Source organism: Ursus arctos, unplaced genomic scaffold (genome assembly GCF_023065955.2).
Source record: "Ursus arctos isolate Adak ecotype North America unplaced genomic scaffold, UrsArc2.0 scaffold_2, whole genome shotgun sequence".
Taxonomy (NCBI): Eukaryota; Metazoa; Chordata; class Mammalia; order Carnivora; family Ursidae; genus Ursus; species Ursus arctos.
This window is the reverse complement of record NW_026622874.1, coordinates 28,483,698-28,504,802: the sequence shown is the minus strand read 5'-3', so window position 1 is coordinate 28,504,802 and position 21,105 is coordinate 28,483,698. Positions and strand designations below refer to the sequence as shown.

At 46.0% G+C, this 21,105-nt stretch overlaps 1 protein-coding gene across 4 annotated transcripts in view; it reads left to right on the top strand.

The window, feature by feature from the left end:
* The window catches only part of RPS6KC1 (ribosomal protein S6 kinase C1), a 282,130-nt gene that overhangs the window by 255,187 nt on the left and 5,838 nt on the right, over window positions 1-21,105 (top strand). For all 4 annotated transcript variants that reach the window (XR_008960506.1, XR_008960505.1, XR_008960504.1 and 1 more), the window contains one exon: window positions 11,694-11,896. The gene's annotated coding sequence lies outside the window, so the exon portion shown is untranslated. The remainder of the gene's footprint in view (window positions 1-11,693; window positions 11,897-21,105) is intronic.

Here is a 21,105-nt window from a genome sequence, read left to right as displayed (position 1 = left end):
CCTGAGACACGTAGGGAGAGGTCTCCAAAGGTGCTTCCACAGACGTTGTCTTTGCTTAAAAGAAGACCTGTCTGGAATGGCAGCCATTTTTCTGTCACCTTGAGGGTGATGCCAACACCATGGGTGGCAGAAAAGAAATGTAAAGAACACAGGCGTTGGGTGTTCTGCTGTGAGAACTGATACTTGTTTAAGGCAAGTGGCGCTGGTATTCCCACAACCGGCAGCTGAAGGATTTCTAACTGATGCTGCGAGAACGGCCCTGGCTCTGGCTCTGCTGAGCTGCGCCATTGTTCTGAGCGGATGGAAAAGCTGTCACTCCTTGCTTCTCTCTCTTGTGTATGTGACAGTAAGTCCCATCAGGCAGGCTTGTCAAGGGACAAAAGGAGATAATGTCTCTAAAGCACTCAGCAAGCATGGTGTCTGGTCCAGCGTAGGGTTTAGTAGGTGCTCCTTGAATGGCATGAATGAAGGGATGGGGATCGAATTCGCCGAGGGGCTGCAAGGAGACCTTAGCCTTCACAGCACCACACACTGGTGTTCATTTCTGGGATTCTCTCTTTCTTTCAAGTCGGCATTGAAGGGTACCTTGGCTTTCTTTGGCAACTATCCTGTTGTGTTCATTACTCGCTTCTAACAAATTTTCTATTTGCTTAGAAAGGTTAAGTTTTAAATTTATGATTATACATTTTTATTAACTGGGTGCAGGTCTTGTGGTTGTTTTCTTCCCTTCTTTTCCCCCTAGCCCTCTGCCCCCTACCCTGTGCCATGGGCTACCACCTGGCTGACCTGTAGGAGGGTCCCCCATGAACGCTGGGGTGATTCAGGGCAGCAAGGAGCGGTGGTGTGGATTTTGGCTCTATGATACTTGGTGTTGTCAAGATGCTTCTATGACAAGCCTGCTTCCCCCTGCCCCAGGTTCTCCAGGTTTCTGGAAAACACCTTGCTGGGTTGCAATCATTGTGTCAAGTAGAACGAACAACTGAAGTCCAATGCTAAGGTTCATCAGACCCTCAGGAGGGTCGTAGATTGGCAAACGGGTCCTAAACACAGGACGGCGGTCCTCCAGGTAGTTCACAGTCACTCCTTGTTTGAACCCGAATGTGTAGAACTGAAAAGCTTCCAAACACAAGCACAGGCCACATAGGAAACAAAACAGTCTGGTACTTCAGGATCTCAGAAGTAAAATTGGAAAACAGGGCTCCAGTCCTTTATAGCAAAGTTGCTGAGAGCTGGCTGTGCTACTGGACCTGGCAATAATGGTCAAACTTGACAGCGCCATGAGCATGTGATGAGACGGGGTATTATTCACATTTCTGTTCCCAGAGACAGAGAATCTCATCATGGGAAATATAAACATTTATGTTGATTGTTGGACTGTTTTCATATTGAAGGTTATGACTCTATACCCCACCCTTCCCCAAATCCTCACCCAACTCCTGGCTGACGCAAGTGGTCTGAGTGCTCTCCTAGGTCCCAGGGATTTGGGAACTGGGCAACTTGGGAGGTGTGGATTTAGATCCCTAGAAAAATTATGGGATGGCATGTTACTTCATTCTGCCTGGCTAATGAAGTCTTGCTCCTGAAGTGTGTTCCCCTGTAGTAAGCTTGGGGATGGCATCATGACTCAGAAAGGTTTTCTTCTTTGTTCCTCCGCTCCCACTTCCTCTCCCTGTCCTCCTCCCCCTCCCTCTCTCTCCGATTCCCTAATTAAAGCCTTACGTCTCTAAGATCACATGTGGATAGAAAGTAAATCAGAGAGCAGTCTTGCAGCTTTGCAATCAGAACTGACCTTGTTGTTTCTTTTCATCATATACGTGGACAGCTAGGTGGGGTTGTGAGATTTGGATCTGGGTACAAATAGAGCATTCTCTTTTATCAGCGAAAGAGCAGGTAAGGGTCTTGGTAAATAGGGCTGTTACTTCTGGGGCAGATGTGTGTGTGTGTGTGTGTGTGTGTGTGTGTGTGTGTGTGTGTGTGAAAGAGAGAGACAGTACGAGCACATGACCTCTGAGAGTTAGAAATCAGATTTCCTAAAAGTCGACACCTGGAGGGGCGCCTGGGTAGCACAGTTGTTAGGCGTCTGCCATCTGCTCAGGTCGTGATCCCGGCGTTCCGGGATCGAGTCCCACATCGGGCTTCTCCTCTGGGAGCCTGCTTCTTCCTCTCCCACTCCCCTTGCTTGTGTTCCCTCTCTCGCTGGCTGTCTCTCTGTCAAATAAATAAATACAAAATCTTAAAAAAAAAAAAAAAGTAGACACCTGGAAAACCCTGTGCCATATTGGCTATTGCTTCTTAAGAATGACATAATGGAGCTGGAGAAGATCCAGGGAAGGACAGCTGAATTAATTGAAGAGTTGGAATGGGTTTTAAAAACATCCTTATTTTCAGATTGTAAAAGTAATATGTATTCATTATAGTAAACTTGGAAGACAGTCAAGGCAAAAAGAAAATAAAATTATGTGTTTTCTTACCACCAGAGGTAACAACGTTTAACACGTTGGTGTACGTCCCTTCTGTCTTTTTTCTATGTACACAAACATACATATATATCACTTTGCCATATTTATATATACACACACATATATATGTATATATCATATATATATATAAAGTTTAGAAGGCCATCTAGGAAGACCTCTTTTCAGTGGCTACTCAGGGTCCCTCAGAGCCAGAATCCTGCCTCTCGTGGGCCAACAGATCTCCCGCTACGTCCTGGCGTGTCTACATTTTCAACAATCTAAGGATGCAGCTAGCATGTCGGCGAAGAGCTGTTGTTTCCATCCTAACTTGGGCCCGTTGACGGACTGCTCTGGACCTCAGTTCTTTGTCTCTAAAATAGAAGCTAATAGGACCTACCGTAATTGCTTGCTGGCAGCATCAAAGGTGGTCGTGGATAGGAGGCTTAGCTTTACCTGGTCCGTGGCTGCGCGGCAGCCTTGCGGCTGTTCTCCACCCTAGTTGTTTGAGTGCTGGTAGGGACAAGAGCAACAACCCCTTGCACTGTGTGGGGCTTAGGAAGTACAGTCCTTTCATGGGCATGAACTCAGTGAAACTTCACAACTCTTCACTTGACCTGGCCTGGGAAAATCACCTTGTCTCTTCTTTCCCTAACAGATTTTTTAAATTCTGATGTGTTTCTTTGGGCTTAAATGAACAGTGTGGGCAAATTTGTAGAGAAAAGGAAGTCAGAAAGTTGTGGCTGAGGGGGCTGGTGGAGGGGGCTTGGTAGGATGATGGGGGGCCCTCATTTTCAGAACCATTTGGCAGGGCCCCTTCTTACCACACCAACCTCGCTCGAGGTGTGGTGCTGGGAGATAGGGCGACTGCTTAGAACCATTGGCTCTAACTTGGGGTCTACCGACTACCACAGGTAGCGGGGCAGCTGACGGAAATACCCACAATCTGAGATGCTCACTCCTCAGGGAGACTCATAAGTTGCTTTTAGTGAGAAGCAAGTTACATAGCATTTTGCAAAAATCATGCTCTGGAGTAGATTTGCATAAATGAATGCATTGTATTTTTTTAGAGACCATGAAAGCTTTAATTACCTAAACTCTAATTAAACTTGTCTCTTGCAGAAAACACAGGATATTAGCTTATTTTGTATTTGGCTCAACTTTTCTGTTTTTAAATAGTGGGTGGTATTCTATGTCACTCTCAGCTAAACTCAGTGGAAACACATCAGAGATGTTTTCAATCCAACAAGTGTGTTATGAACACATACTAAGTGCCAGCCTGGCTTAGTATTTAGGGGCAGAGGCCCTAAGAGCCAAGCTGCCCAGGTCCATTCCTGGTTCTGCCACTTGCTAGTTGTATGACCCTGGGCACATCTAACCCTCCTCTGCCTCAGTTTCCCCATTGGTAAAATAGGTATTCTAGTGGTACCTCTCTCAGAAGGTTGTTAGGAGAATTAAATGAGATAATGTGAGTAAAACATTTAGAACAGTGCCAGGACACAGTACTCGGCACAGATCAGCCTTATTATGCACTGGACACCAGGCCAGGCACTGGGGACACCTAGGATGTCTGCTTGCCTCAGCTTTTCTGGGGCTCTGTCCCTTTCTTACTGCAGCCTGGCTTCCTCCATGCATTTTAGAAGATGGTAACCAACAGTGCTGAGTTCACAACCATATAGCTTTCAATCCAAGGGAAAAAACAGCCCTTACCTCCAGTTTGGAAAATTCTTGGAAGGATTCTGGTTGGTCACTGTATGCAGGGGGATGTGGTAGTCATATTGGGCCAGCCAGGGCCATGTGTCCCCCCCTCTTCATGATATATGAGATAAGGTTAAGGGCTGGGTGCTCCCTGTGATTCACAGCCCCACCAGGCTGTATAGGATGGGGAGGAAGTCTCCCCACATCACACAGAGAAGAATGTGATGGAAAAGTGCTCATGAGCATAACCCAGAGCTCCCACAGTGTCCTATAGTTAGTTTTGCAACTAGGTTAACAGAAATGGAGTCTTCAGGTTCTCCTCCCTTTGGTGACTGAGATGATGTGTTATTATCTCCATGTTTAGGACCCAAAGGAGACCAGGCAATGGCACAAAGGATACCATCAACAAATACAGTAAAATATCTTTACAGTTTTACACTTAATGAAAAGATCAATATTAATTTCATTCAAAAATGTATTATTTCAAGTCATAAGTAAGTACGAGACACTGTGTTAGTACTGTGTCTGGACCCCAAGACAGCTAGAATAGGTCACTTCCCTTGGCAGTCATGATATACTAGGGGGATTAAACATGTGGTAAACACGAGAGGAAAGGTACCATGTCTGCAGGATCTTCAGAAGAAGAAGTGATTATGTAATTCCTCTTAGAGGCTCAGTGTGTGGTATAGGAGGAATTTCATTTGGCTACTAGAAAGAGACTTGACCACAGTGGTTTAAACCACTTTAGAGGCTTATCTTAAGTAGGCAGCATGCCAGCACCAACAAAGTCATCTGGTAGTCAGGCTTTCTGCTTTTTGCACTAGTTTCCATCCTCAAGATCAATTGATGGCTGCTAGAATTCCAGCCATTTCATCTGCATTCCAGGAAGTGGGAGAAAGAGGGGAGAGGGCAAAAGAGACTCTTTCAGTTCAGTCAACTCTTTTTAAGCAGCGTTTGGGCTTGTCTCATACAACACTTTGGTTTTCATCTTTTTGACTAGAGCTTAGTTACGTGCCTATATTAAACTATAAGGGAGGATGGAAAATGCAGTTTTTTTTTTTTTAAAGATTTTATTTATTTATTTGACAGAGATAGAGACAGCCAGCAAGAGAGGGAACACAAGCAGGGGGAGTGGGAGAGGAAGAAGCAGGCTCCCAGCGGAGGAGCCTGACGTGGGGCTCGATCCCAGGACTCTGGGATCACGCCCTGAGCCAAAGGCAGACGCTTAACGACTGAGCCACCCAGGTGCCCCGGAAAATGCAGTTTTTTAGTCACCCTGAATAAAATCTATCTTTTGTTACCAAGGAAGAAGGGGAGATTGAAGATCTGTGGCCGAATGGTGATGTCCACCAAGACCAAAAGTGTTACAGGATATTGGGCTTTTATGCCAGGATTTATTAGTATATGATTCAGCCATTTATCTATTTAAGAACATTTTTAAGCACTTTCTGTTTATGTAGCAGGAGCTCCATACATGTTGACATAGATGCAATAGAGGTGGAGAGCACAATCCTGTCCTCAAGGAGCTTGTAGCTGGGTCAGGAGCGGGAGACAAGCATGGAGGGCAGTTTCTACAAGCCAAGCTCTTCACCATGTGGATGGGGGCAACAGGGTTTGGGGGTGGAGATCAACCAGTTCGTAACGCTTTGGAGCAGAAAAAGTAGTAACAGCCATGGCAGACCATGTTGAATAAAGATGGCCACGAGGAGTCTCCCATCCCACTTCGACGGTACCCCGCCTTGCCTGTCCTCAGTTAGGAGGTGGAGTCATCCTAGCCCAGGCACCAGATGTTGGAGTGAATGAGGCTTCTGACCAGTCTGGCTTCCAGCTGTCAAGTTACCCCCAGCCTTCGAGTCCTCCTAGAAGAGACCCCAGACATCATGCCGCCATCATTCCTGGGCTTTGTCCAAAGTCTTGTCCCACCAACACCATGGGCATAATGAAACACTTATTTCAAGATGTTTAGTTTGGGAGTAATCAATTACACAACAATAGTAACGGGAAAATAGCCATGGCTTGTATTGTCCCAACAGTACACTGGGTACTGTTCTAAATGCTTTAACTCCCGGACTCTTCACAAAAAATCTCTTAGGTGAAGTGCTGCTGTTATCTACCTTTTATAGATGAAAAAACTGAGGCACAGAGAAGTTAAGTAATTTACCCAAGGTCACACAGCTAGATGTGATAGGTCCTAAGCTTTCTGGTTCCAGAATCTGTTCGCTTGCCTACTACACTCAATTGCCATGTTGTAGGTGAACACGTGGTCTGAAGGCAAATGAGAAGATCACATAAGTAGTTAAGTCCTGGTGGGTGTAACTGGCTCCATAACATCTTCAGAGCCAGGTTATCACAGCACTGGGCCACTCATACCAGCAGCCCTGCCTGTGGGACTGACAACTCATTCCCTGGACTTCTAGTCTCTCAGAGGCATGGCTCTGCATAATTAATCTGTCTTTCACCTTTCTCTTGCCCCCCACTCTGCCAGCTGGTTACGTTCTAACACCTAAAAACTTTCTTTCTTTTCTTTTAAAGTTTACTTATTTATTTAAGTAATCTCTACACCCAATGTGAAGCTTGAACTCATGACCTAAAGATCGAGAGTCACATGCTCTTCTGATTGAGCCAGCCAGGCGCCCCTAAAAACTTTCTTTATATCCCTTTGATCAATGAGGATTCAGTCCAGTTGTGAGTAGTTGAACATGGTACTAACATGGCTAAACGAGGAGGAGATTAATTTTGCTCACGGAATAAGGAGTCTGGAGGTACTTAGAACATAATCCAGTGCTGGGCACCTACTCAAGGATGTTAACAAGGACCGGCTCCTTCTGTCTTCCAACTTTACCATCATTAGGGATGACTTTTGTCTTCATGGTTGCAAGATGGCTGCTGCATCTCCAAGTGTTGTGTCTGTGTTCCAGGCAGAAGGGCCTTGGCAGAAAGGGGAGAAGTGAAAATGGCAAAGGGCAAAATTCTTTATTTTATGGGCTTGCCCATTCTATGGGAAGGAGGAGGGATGTTGAGTGGGGGATGGGGAAAGCCTCTCCAGGGAGTTCTACCTACATCTCATTGGTCAGAACAATTTCACACTGCCTCCCTTAGCCACAGAGGAGGTTGAAGTTCAGTATTTTGCTTTCTGGTCTCTATAGCAGAGGAAGACAGAGCAGAGGTGGCTCAGCTTATGGATGGTTAGTGTGGGCTCAACAAACTTACTTAGTAAAGGATCAGATAGTATATATTTCAGGTTTTGCGGGCCATATGGTCTCTGCCACACTGCTCACCTCTACCACTGTAGCATGAAAGCAACCACGGACAACACATAAATGCATATTTACGCGTTCCTGTGTTTCAATACAGCTAGGTTTACCAAAACAGACAATGGGCTGGATTTGGCCCATGGGCCATAATTGCCAACCCCTGGCTGAGTGATTCAACGTGCAAGATTTGCCACTGGACTCAAATATTTCAGCAAAATGTTATTCTCACAAATTGGGGGCCAGATATCCCTGAAAGCTGAAAGTGGGGAATGAATCTCGTGAGATGATTTGATGCCAGCGTTGACTCTGATGGCTGACTGCTTTGTGGAGTGATCCCTCGGCATCACTCACTGTATGTCCCTCCCCAAACCACAGGTCTGCTCACAGAGGTGACCAGGGGGCACTCCAGCTGGGGAAGAGAGAATAGTAAATGCCGTAACTAAAAATATGAGGGTTGAATGGGCACATAGGATTCATTGAGCACCGTAAATATCTGTTTCCATATTCTTGAGCTCTTTGGTACCCAGAGAATAGACGAACAACAGATGTTTGGGGTGGGGGTTAGAGAAGCTTCTCTAATTTTCCTAGCCCCACAAAATTTCACATTTGTATCTGGCTTCACCTTTGCTAGAGTAGAACCAGCTTTGAGACAGTATGTGTTATATAATCTCACATCAAACCTTTGTGTTTATCATTAAAAATATGGCAACATCATTGCGGTTATAAACAGAGTTACCAAGGAAACCAGTTTATCATAATTAGCTATTTATTCCCTCTTCTTTCTCGCTCTCTCTCCCTTCCACCTGAGCTTTCTTTGGGCTGAAAGGTATGATAAGCTGTTATCAGCCTGGGCTCAGTGGCTAATTAGGACCTAATATTGATTCTTAGAATTACGGTGCTTTTTTCCCATAACCACGCTGTAGTGCATTGTCTGTGCTTATTACGAATAGACACAGTGATGGAACAATTGGTTTATTATATGTGTTTTAAAGAGTCATACTAGCTGTCCCCTAGGGCGGCGGTATATCAAAGCCCAACGGACAGAAGGTAAAAACTTTTGGGTCTATAAAAGACTTGTGGCCCTTTCTCTTGCATTAGCAAATGGTTGTGTATGGAATTTCTTTGTGGATGGGGTTTTCCAGTCCTGCAGGATTTTTCTGGTATTTCTTGTGCATTACGATAGAGAACATTAGATAGTATCCATATTCCACACTGATACCCTAGAGCAGGGGTCAGCAACTTTTTTTTTTTTTTTTTTTTTTTGTAAAAGACCAGATAACAAATGTTTTAGGGTTTGAAGGCCATATGCCCTCTGTTGCAACTGTGGAACTTTGCCTTTAAAGCAGGAAAGTAACCATAGACCATATGTAATGAGTAGGCATGGCTGTGTTGCAATAAAACTTTATTTACTAAACAAATGGCAGGCCAGATTTGACCCACAGGTTGTAGTTTGCTGACACCTGTCTACAACCTTGATCCTTTTTTTTTTTTTCAAATTTTATTTTAATTCCAGTGTAGTGCACATACGGTGTTATATTAGTTTCAGCTGTACGATACAGTGATTCAATAATTCTACACATTTCTCAGTGCTCATTAAGATAAGTGTATTTTTTAAAAAAGATTTTTATTTATTTATTTGAGAGAGAGAAAGTGCATGCATGCATGAGTGGCAGAGGGGGAGGGAAAAGCAGACTCCCTGCTGAGGGGCTCGATCCCAGCACCCTGGGATCATGACCTGAACCAAAGGCAGACGCTCAACCGACTGAGCCACCCAGGTACCCCAAGTTAAGTGTATTCTTAATCCCCCTTAATCCTCCTATTTCACCCATCCCTGCCCCGTAACCATTAGTTTTCTATAGTTAAGAGTCTGTTTCTTATTTCTCTCTCCCTCTCTCTATTTTTTTTCCCTTTGCTCATTTGTTTTGTTTCTTAAATGCCACATATGAATGAAATCATAGGGTATTTGTCTTCCTCTGACTGACTTATTTCACTTAGTATTATACCCTCTAGCTGCATTCCTGTTGTTACAAACAGCAAGATTTCATTCTTTTTTATGGATGAATAGTATTTCATTATACATGTATGTATCTATATCACTATACATATATAATGGAATACTATTTTTCTTTATTCATTCATCAGTTGATGGACGCTTGGGCTGTTTCCATAGTTTGGCTATTGTAAATAATGCTGCAATAAACATAGGGGCACGTATCCCTTTGAGTGAGTGTTTTTGTGGGAATGAGCATCCTAGAGTGGGAGCAATACCCAGAGAAGACTGGATGAGCCATCAGGATCCAGCATGTTCCTACTCAGCTGTCCTCCGTGCAGGTCTCTCCCTGCTTGTCAATCTGTGATCAAGAGGGAGGTTTCTCACGGTGACCTTGCCCATGGAGGGGTGAACTAGGGATCAAGTGACTTGGGGTCAGTCCTGACTTGGATGCTTAACTGGATGGCATTTTATCCTCTGTAATCCACTCTGCTTACCCCAAAGAGCTGCAGGAGTCAACAGAGACAATGAATGGGAATGTGAACCGTAAACCACTAACCCATACCACCACATTCGGTGTGGCTGTTAAGGCATTGCTACAGAGCAGATGACACAGAGTTTCAGGAAGGGAATGACCCTTGAGATTGTAGTCCAGCTATCATCTGGGCCTTAAGCCCACCCTTCACTACCGTCTGGGAAGCTGTCCAGCCTGGATTTTAATACCCCCAGTGACCAAGTTCATGACCTTCCAAGATAACGCTCCATCTAGAGACAGTTCTGGTTGTAAGAAATTTCTTGCTGATGCTGAGCCCAAAGCTATCTTTCTAGATCTTCTGTCCATTGGTCCTGGTTCTATGGCTTAGCATTTCCAGAGAAAGATCAATCTCTTCATCACTTGACAGCTCTTTGAATAGGAAGATAGAAGCCATGGTCTCCAAGTCTTCTCCTCACCTGGCTAAACACCAGCAGTTCCTTGAACTGTTTCTCTATGACATAGTTTTGAATCGTTTTACTGTTCAGATTGCTGACCTCTGCACAAGTTCCAGTTCCTCCAAACTCCTGATCGGAATACCCGCAACGGGACACAGTATTCCATGCATACCCTGACTGGTACAGAGTAGAGTAGTATTATCTCTTGTGTTCCAGATTTAATGCTTCTGTTGATGCAGCCTAAAAGCACACGTAATGCATCACCATGTTAGATTTTATTGAGTTGAAGTTGACTAAGACCTAAGTCATTTTGATACATACTACTCAGTCATGGCTACACCACCATCCTGACTAGTACAGAGGGAGGTTTACCTGGATTTCCAATAAATATTTTTTTTTTGGCTGGATTTGGCTCCTTTTAACACAAAGTCAAAGTCCTTTTGAATTGTGATCACCTATCTTTTCAGTTTGGGTAGCCGACTCCGTGAGAATGCTGACTGTGATGTCAACCAGATATCTTCACATAGCCTATTATGCGCTCTGTTGGTGTCACAGGTGCTGGTCAATTTGTAGCTGTAATAAAAGCGCTGCACTGAGGAAGTCTAAGCTGAACTCCACACTGCTTAGTGACCAACGTGCTCCGTAGGCTGAACATAGGCAGCGGGCCAATGAGCGTGCTTTGGCTCTAAGCGACATGCTAAGGTCTTGAGCGAAAGCCTTGAAGCTGGTTTAAGGAGGGTAGGGGAGAAGAAACTGCATCTTCAGAAAAAGGATGGTGATAAGATGAAAATTATCCTTGAGGTTCAGTCTTAGTTAGGGTCCTAATGGAACCTCTTCAGTCTGGATTTCAGTGGGGACATTCAGTACACACTTATTGATTTCTTCCTTTTTAAAAAAATTTTTTTAAAGAAGATTTTTATTTATTTATCTGACACAGAAAGAGAGAATCCCAAGCCGACTGTACTTCCATGACCCTGAGATCATGACCTGAGCCAAAATCAAGAGTTGTTTGCTTAACGGACTGAGCCACCCAGGCGCCCCCACGTTTGCTGATTTCTCATGCTGGGAGAGCCATTGTGCTGGGCACTGGAAAGTTACAAGTGTAAATAAAATATGGGCTGAGCTGTGGCGAGGGAGCCTTAAATGGTAACAAATAACAAGTCCTGGCCTAGGCGGCTAGTGGCCTCCTCCAAAATCATTCTGGCCTTTCTCCTTATAATAGAACCCTGCATTTATTCACGGCAGCCTGTCCTCTGGGGAAAGAACACATATTCCAGCATCCCTTGCAGTTAGACTTGCTCATGTGATTTGCAGTAATCATCTTGTATCACGAGGGCACCTTCACAAGTGAATTTCATGCTACAGGGATGTTGGAGCAGACCGGCAGGAGGACCCCAGATCTCTGATGACCTCGTGGAGCCTCCAGCCCCGCCTCACTGCGGACGCCTTTCACATGACAGAAGCAACCCTTGGGCCTTCTAGTTCCTGTTTTATGCAGCTGAACCTCACCCAAAGCCGCAGAGAAATTGATACTTGGAAGGGGGTTGCTCCAAGAATCGCCATCTAAGGTGTGATATTGACTGAGTGGAGGAGGTGGGAAGGCAAATATTTAGAACTCAGATTTCGCTCTCTGGGAAGCGGGTGGCCCCAGTTAGGCATCGGTAGAGCATGTGATTGTGCCGTTGCCAGCGATCACTGGGAAAGCAAACTCCTGCTTTGGAGGAAACAGCAGGAAAAAAATCAGTGCTGCTTTGCTGTCTCCTTGCCGCTTTCAGCAAAGTCCTGCAGATGAGAGCAAGCCAGCCTGAGGGCAGGTAAGGAGAGAATTGCTGCTTTGCTGAGGAGCTGCTCTCCAGCTGGGACCTGCAATCTAAGTTTCTCGGGAAGGTGCAGCTTTGCTGGCTTTCATGCTGTCAACTGAAGTGGGAGTTCTAGTGGCTCCAGAACCAAGCCCTGGCAGGAAATAAGGCTGCTGTGCACCCAGCGAAGACGGGGTTGAGGGGACTGCCTTCCACGACATGGACTGCCTGCCTCCGAACTCATTTATGTTAGTGAGTGAGCCCTTGTCTTTAAGCTTCTGGTATTTTGGATGAATGTAATGGAACTTCTTAATTGAGCCTCGGGGACCGGGGGAGGATGGTGAAGGTTTTTTTCTGTTGTGCTGAAGACTTGGTACGTTACCCTCCAGGCAGGGGGAGGGGCCTGATAAGACCTGATAAGAGTGCGTTTAGGGGAGGAACGGGCAGCCTCTCAGATGGTACCGGCTGTGAGGGTCTGAGCAAGGCCTCCCGTTCCATCATACCTTCCTCCCTCCCTGCTTGCTGGCTCCGGACATTCTACCACTAGACTTGTATTGGTTGAATTTCCGAAGGCATTTCGGATGTTGAAAGTCTCTTCTTCTTTTTTTTTTAAAGATTTATTTATTTATTTAAGAGTGTGTGCGTGAGTGGGGGAAGGGGCGACAGGAGAGAGAGAGAATCTCAAGCAGACCCCACACTGAGTGCAGAGCCCCTCGTTGGGCTCGATCTCACAACCCTGAGATCGTGACCTGAGCCCAAACCAAGAGTTGGACACTCAACCGACTGAGCCATGGCCCTTGAAAGTCTCTTCTTAATGAATTTCAAATACTCAGAAGAGGGGATGGGCACCAAATTGCTCCAGTCCTTGGCTGCTGCTGAAGACCCTGGTGCTATGGGGCCAAGCTCCAGGGAGCGAGGCAGAGACGCCTAGAAGTGGTAAGGATGCCGAAAGGGAATGGGGGCGGGGGGGGCGCACGTCTCAGAGAAATGTAGCCAAGCTCATAATTCTGCTAAAGGCCGCGGCAGCCCGGGATGCCGGGGTACTGGGACAGGTTCCTCAGTCAAAGCCATTCTCTCAGGCCCAACCTGTGCTGCGTCAGTGAACTGGAATTTGATCCATGTAGACAGCTGATTTGGACATTTTTGGCCTGGATTATTTGTTTGGCTGTCTCCACTGATCAAATTAACTGGATAATTGCCAAATCTCTTCTCAGTTGTGCTCCCTTAGGCAGCTGGTGCGGCCAGCAGGATGGGGTGGGCCTCCAAGGACAAGCCAGATTGGAGAATTAGCCCATGCTTGCTACCTGGTACACTCAGGAAACCGGCCATTTAATAGGGGGTGAGAACTGGGGGCCGGGGTGGGGGGAAGGGCATGAAAGATGGGCCTCCGTTCTCCTGGGTTCACCAGCCTCATGCAACAGCGATGCAGCCTGCATTTGCCCACGTAACCGTCCAGACCAGCAGGTAAGACCGCGTCTGGTTAGAACTAGCGAGCTGCCCTCATTCTGTTCCGACTCACTGAGGTGTGTGCGTTTGGGGTATCCCAGGGTCTATCTTGTGCGGGGAGATGAGTTTCTTCAACGTGAGGGCCAAGAAGAGCTTAAAAGAGGCTGTGAGAAAGACAAGGAAAGAGGTCTTCTTTTTCTTGCCTCTTCTCAGGATGGTGGGGATCCCATGCTGTATCTGGGATCTAGCTGAGAACTAGAACACTTGACCGTTAACTCTGACCGTTGTGCGTGCGTCTTGTCTCGTCAATCAGAGCACATCTTCTTTAAGAGCACGATTTGGGTTCCCTTTGTACCCAGTAGAGTGTCCTACGCATAATCAGTACTCAGTGAGCTGGTTGGTCCATGGCTAATTCGCTAAGATTTATTGGGCACTTATCTGTGCTTGTATGCTCTGAGGAGAACAAACGTGGCCAAGCCTAATTTATGAGGAGCCCCAGTTTCATGGGGTGAAAGAGGATCTCAGTGCAGCATGGGAAGAGAGATGGTAGTTTGGAATGGAACTGCTCTGGGGTATTAGAATGGCGTTGGAGGCCAACACACTCTCCCTGAGCCAGAGCCTTGAGGCGGCCGAGGAAACAAGGGAAGCGATATTAGCCCCATTTAATAGATGAGAAAACTGAGGTCCAGAGAGAGTAAATGACCTGATCGAGGTCATGCCACTAGCAAGTCAGGACTGGAGTTGGAACTCAAGTTTGCTGACCCCCTTGCATCTCCGGAGGGCCCTCTTTTGATAGATTACATCTTGACGTTCAGAGACAAGGGCAGGGGCACTGGGTACCTGCATGGGGACGAGATCTCCAGCTGATGCCCCATAGCACAAAGCAGCCTGCGGATGGGTTTGTTAGGTTCAGACGGTGGTGGTGTTTTTTTAAAGCAAACCGATGTTTAAAAATGAGGATATTTCACATAAAGATTCAGATCTCTGGCTTCACTTTAAAAAAATGAGAAGAACTGCCATTCCTGTGTAACAACGTCTGCTGGTGTCCAGGGAGGGTTGCCCGCCCTGAAAGGGGGCCCGGGCTTTGGGGTTAGCTGGGGTGCACACTCACTTCTTCCCTCTCAGCTGAGCCTGGATTTGGGGGAGCAGAATGCTGGCCCCTCCCTCAACTCTTATCCCTGGATGGTCTTTTTATTTATTTTTTTTAAGTTTATTTATTTATTTATTTTTGCACGCTCACGGGGTGGGGGAGAGGTGAGGCGGAGAACGAGAAGGGGGAGGGGCAGAGGGGGAGGGGGGAAACAGACTCCCCACTGGGCAGGGAGCCCGATGCGGGGCTTGATCCCAGGACCCTGGGATCGTGACCTAGCCGAAGGCAGACATTTAAGTGACTGAGCCCCCCAGGCGCCCCACCCCTGGTTGGTCTTAATAAACATAGTCTAGTAGAGCACTGGACCGGGAGTCAGAAATCTGGGGCTGTGGGTCCAGCTCTGTGATTTGGGGCCGATCACTTTACCTCTTCCTGTTTCCACAATCGAAATGAAGCCCTTCCATTGTCTCTGTTAGCTCCCAGGGTTTCTGTGTAACGGGGAGAGGCAACAGCACTAAAAGCCCTTCATAAACTGTGGACAGCGAATAAAGGACAGGCAGGTGGTTGTGATGAATGAATGCTTGGGGTCTGTGAGGGTGGGTGCTGTGGAGAGAAGGGGTGTCTGCCCGGACCCCGGGGCTGGGGCCTTTAGTCTGCCTTCAAATAGGGCACCGGGAAGTGGACGGTGACAAGCGTAGGCTCTGCTTCTGGTCCAATTGTCCAAATGTTTGCCCTTAGATCCATTGAGCCACCACCGACCAGGTGGGGAGGTGGGTGCAGGAGGGGCTCCCGGAGGCCTTTGTCGACAGAAGCCTCGGTCCCCGCGCACATGGTCTGGCCCCGAGGGCCGGGTACAGCTGCACGTGGCCCAGCCTGGCAAGGGGAGCGAGGCTGGGTGTCTGCCCGTCTATTCGAGCTCTGTTCCGTGTGAGTTCCGCAGCAATCGCCCTCAAACCATTTCTGTTGGACTCCCTCTCTCGGGAACTTCTGCTTTGTCATTTAAAATAGTTTGGGAACTTCAGATTTAGCCGAGTTTCAGAGCAGTTTATTTGGTCTGTAGGCGTTTTTGTTTTTAAAATTCATGACAAGTTCCTTGCAACATGTTTTATTATATTTTCACCACCTGTTCTACCTTGGGGGTGGTTTTAAAATCTGGGACTATCTATCTATCTGTCTTTTTTTTTAAGTTTCCTTATTTGCCATTTATGTGTGTCTTACAAACACACACATACACACACACACATACACACAATGTGAATTTAAATATGGATATGGGTCTATATATACTCTTCTCCCCCTGTGGCTTGACTGGCTTTAAACCGTAGTTGTAATGTTGAAGGTATGTGTTTTGCCAGGCTAATTATGGGGTTTTAAATGATAAATTCGTAAAACAAATAAATACTTGTAAAACCCTTTGCCAGCGTTAAGTGCTATCTCCCTGAACATTAGTAGCAAAAAAAAAAAAAAAAAAAAAAAAAAAAAAAACCCAACAAAAAAACTCCACCAAAAAAAACCTGACCAAACCCCAAAACAAACAAAAAAACCCACCCCACAATATTTAATCCTCTAAGGAGAAAAGCCCTTGAAAGCTTTACAGCTTCTTCCAGCTTTCACTGAAGTGAAAAAAGAAAACTAGTGAGCCCATTTTTACAGATGGACAAATCAAGTCTTAGCAAGGGTAGTCAGAGGGTCAGTGGCGGAAGGCGGGGATCCATTCCCAAATGCCTACATCCATGCAATTATTTACGGTATCTTTCTGTGTCCATCAGGACAAGGGACCAAGACATTTATAGGACTATATTCTATTTCCTTTCTCTAAAAAGACAAATAGCATCCGTTCAGGTTTAACGATGGTCTCATTTGAGCCCCTGGATCTAACTGTGCCCGAAGCTTGGAGTGTTAATTTATGTGAGCCAATAAATTATCTTTGGGCTTCTTCTACCAGCAACTAAAGAAAAAAAAAGTTTTTTAGATCCCCAAACCGAAAAACAGCCCAGAGTTCCACGTTTAACATGCTACGTACTTAAATTTGGCATAAAAGTGTGCTGTGAGGTGGGTATTATCCTTCCACTTTTTAATAGACCAAGAAACCAGATATGCACATAGAATATCTTATGGCTTATAGAACCAGGTCAACAGATATATAAGACTCAAGCTTCTTTTAGAAGAAATAGAAAAACAGTTTACTATATTTTCCTAGTATCATTGGAAAATATGTATTAGGGTCCCTGACATGGTGCCTTGTCATAACACTTTTGCTGAGATTTTCAAGGAGGATTTTGTTTGTGGCATTGAGACGCTGACCCTCTCTCTATTGCACTGAAACTAAAGCTTCCCGAGGACAACCAGAGAGCTCTCAATAACCCTTGTGGGCTCCGGCTCTTCTTGTCCCACGGGGAGACGATTGTAGCATTGCATGAGGGGTAATAGGGGGAACAAGTAGAGCGGTATGCATAAGTTGCTTAATTAATGCATGAGGTATCTGCAGAGCAATGTCCTGGAACTAATAAAAAGCCAGGGTCTTGTGAGGGCCAAGAACATGGACTTTGGTCTCATGTAAACCCAACATCAGCAGGTTATTTGCCGTCTTTAAGCATGAGTTTCTCTATCTATAAATGAGAAGACTATACCTGATAGTCCATCTCCATACATAGTAGCTCTTCCTATTTTCCAGAAGTCTGATCAAATAAATATGGAAGCCATGGCATGCTGAAATCTTCATCTTTGAGATTCATAATGTTAATTAGGATAGTAAAGACTTGGAGGAGTCTATCAATAGGAAATGAATTGCTTTTATGTATCCCGATGTTTTCAGATCTAACCTAGGCACCAAACGCTTCTCTCCTCTGCAATTTTCCTGTGGAACCAGGCGTCCCCTGGAACCCACTTTGAGAAACCCCAGGGGTGTGTCACCTATAGTAATTGAGGGGGATTCATTAGGCCACCACTAGGGGGTGTGCCAGCCAAGTTTTCTGATTCTCAGTAGGAAAAGAGGGTTTGCTCTGGGCTTCCAAAGAATAGAAGCTTTTGAAGGATTGGCTGGGGAAAAAGAAGAGGCCAAAATGGCAGTGGTTTAAGGAAGCGATGGCAGTGAACAGAAGTGTAGTCACGCTAGGTGGAAAGATGGAAGTTTACCTGCTCTTCCTTTCTGTGAAGACATGCACATGGCTGACCTTTGGATAATGAATCAGCAGAGACCTCAGAATGGCTGAAATGGGAGGCATGACCTGGGGGGCAGGCCCGGGCAGGGGAGGGGAGGCAGAGGCAGGCCCTCAGCAGAGCAGCGGAGGCTTCTGGGACGGGGAGTGGGGGGGGGACCTCGAAAAGACCAACCTTCTCCAGGACGTTGGTTTCTATGTCTAATATGAAGATTCTAACATAATAATAAATCTATAGAGTCTTCACATTGGACATAAAATATCTATTTCCTAAATACGGATTTTGTGTGAAGTCAAATTTTCCCTTCACCTTGGCAAAGTATGTTTGTGTCTACATGAACCAGAGTGGTGGACTGGGAGGTGGATTTTATTGATGAAAAAATGTTCACAGTGGAGAATCTGGGAAATGCCGGGAAGCCAACAGAAATCCCTTGCAATCACACACCCCTCCCCAACAACATTTTGGAGTCGAAAGGGGATGTATCAGTAACTGGGTGTTCGAGGGCCCACATATTGGTTAGGGGTTCTTTTGGTTACAAGGATGGAAATCCAGTTCACATAGCTGGGGCAAAAGGGAGACTTTATTAAAAGGATCTGGGTTTGTCCGTCTTGTGGACTCCAAGGGCAGAAAACGTGGCTGGGCCTCAGGAACCAGGACAACAGCAAAGACTCACATGCAGCCAGGACACACTGTTTCTCGGACTCCTGTTTTCTCCCCTGTGTATCTGCCTCTCCCTACCTCTTTTCTCTCTGGATCAGCTGCTGGTGTCTCTGGCCCACCGGGTGGGACATGTGGGCCCACATCTGCACCTCCTGGCCACGCTGTCCTATCGCTTCTCCCGCTGGAAAGAGACAGATTCCCTCAGTTCCAGCTCCAGAATGGCTGGGGAAGGAGAGGATTGTCCTGGCTGGGGTCAGATGTCTACCTTGGACCAATGCACTGTGGCTAGAGGCCAGCCATCCTGGGCATAATGTGGGTAATGGCTCCTCTGTGGCAACTGTATTTGTGTGTGTGAGTGTGTGTGTGTGAGTGTGTGCGTAACATTCCCAGAGAAGCTGGAGTTGGGGGGGGGGAAGGGGATACCGGCAGACAAAACAATATCGAATGCTGTATGTATTTTGTCTATATATATAGCTGGGATCAAACTGGATGTACATGTATTCTGTATCTTGCTTTTAATCAAACCTTATGTCATCAGTATTTCCCCAGTCCTCAAAACCTCTGTGAAGAGCATTTTATTTTGTTTTATTTTATTTTAAAGATTTTATTTATTTATTTGTCAGAGAGAGAAAGGGGGGGTAGAGAGAGAGAGCACAAGCAGGGGGAGTGGCAGGCAGAGGGAGAAGCAGGCTCCCCGTTGAGCAAGGAGCCTGATGTAGGACTCGATCCCAGGACTTGATCACGACCTGAGCCAAAGGCAGATGCTTAACTGACTGAGCCAGTGAGTAACATTTTAGATTATTGCATTGTATTCAATTATTTGGGTTTACTTAGCAAATTTTCAATTGTTAGATATTTGGATTGTTTCCATTAAAATGGTTTTTGGGGGCTATATTAGTAATGCTGTGATGGAAGAAAATTTTCATGACTTCATGCAAGGATTAGGTACGTTATTGTGAATGAAAAGAAATAGGATTTGGTCCCACCGTTGCCCTCCCCATTTCACAGTGAATGCAGACTGTTCTGGATCTCAGCCCCTCCAGGGCTTCCCCAAAGCCAACAGTGGAGGGCTGAGCAGTGTGGGGGAGAGTGGGCACGAAGAGAGGTATGGTGGTCCCTTGGGGCTTTGAGTCTACCTCGTTCCCGCTTGGAGTTTGTCTGGAAACAGGTCTAGGTCAAGTGAATCATCTGTGAGTAAACCTTCCTACCTAGTAAACCAAGGTGCACATCCCCAAAGTCAGGCATCTCAGGAACGGGGCTCCATTCGGATGAGGCCAGGTGTGTTCACACAGGAGTACCCAGGAATGGAGACCATCAGGGGAACTGAGGGAAGGCTGGATCCTCGTTCTGTGTGGAATTCAGCACCAGTCTGCTGTGGGGAGCAAACAAGAGTCCCCCAGCCACTCATCAGCCACACTCTTCTTTGGAAAGGGCGGTCCTTTGGTGGTTTTCAACATCCCATGATTTTTCTCAAGTTGGAGTTAAACATTTGCTCAGGTTGAAATGTGGCTTTAAAGCCCTTCGTGGAACGAGATTTGCTGGATGTGTGTGTGTGTGTGTGTGTATGTGTGTGTGTGTGCACGCGCGTGTGGTCACTGGACATTCTCCAGTGGGCAGCAAAGAATTCCTAACTATGATAGCCTTAGCCAGAGAGCTTAGACTGCCTGAAGAAAGCTCCACTGAACGCCACCAGAAAGGGGAGGACACTAAAAATGATGTCTTTCTGTGTGCCAGGCACTGTGCTGGGCGCTTGACATTTTATCCTCCTGAGGTTTTAAATGGGGGCGTTACCCTGGACGGTGCTCTTTACTCTCTGTGTGGATTTGACCGGACATTCGCTGCTGCTCTGTTATTTCAGGTGACCTCTGTTTTGGGGGGAAGGTTCAGAATGTCCTCTGCCATTGTTTTTCTGCATTTTCTAACACTTTCTATTTGTGGAATACTATGGTTTTTATTAGATATCCCAGTTCCTTCTGTGCTGGAGTGGCTCCAACTGATGTTTTATCATTCTTATTTGTTTTGAATAATAATAAGCGAATAATAATACTAAATGCCGTGACTCCAGGAGGTGGAACATTTCTCAAGCTAGGGCTGTATTTAATTTTGTTTTGGAAACTGCTGAAATTATTCAGCACAAGAGGGCCAAGAGGCACTATGTTTCTGATCGGGAGTGGGGAAACTGGAAATAAAAGTATTCTTGCTTCATTTGAGAGGAAGGGAGTCTGATTACCTGCACGTGATGCTCACTTGCACGGTCAGATCACACCTGTGAGCCGGGAGCAGTTTGGAGGATCTGGATTGTATAGGAAAATCCCATTTGTTGGAACTTTCTACCAAAATTGGGGACATCGATCTATACTTTTACACTATCTAGGGAAGAGGTATTTGGTGAGTAAAGAACAGCTCCTGTTAGGGTAACTCTGCTAGGCTAACTGGTTAACTAGTTAACTGAGGGGTAGCTACCTGAGATTAAAGGGGGTGTGCTCTTTCTTGCTGATAAAGCCGCATTTCTGACATGACAATCACACTATGACTTTCTAATTCAGATCCCCCTCTGAGTAAGGAAAACTTCAAACCAGTTTTCTTTCCCCCTTCCTCCCTCCCTTCCTCCCTCCCTCCCTCC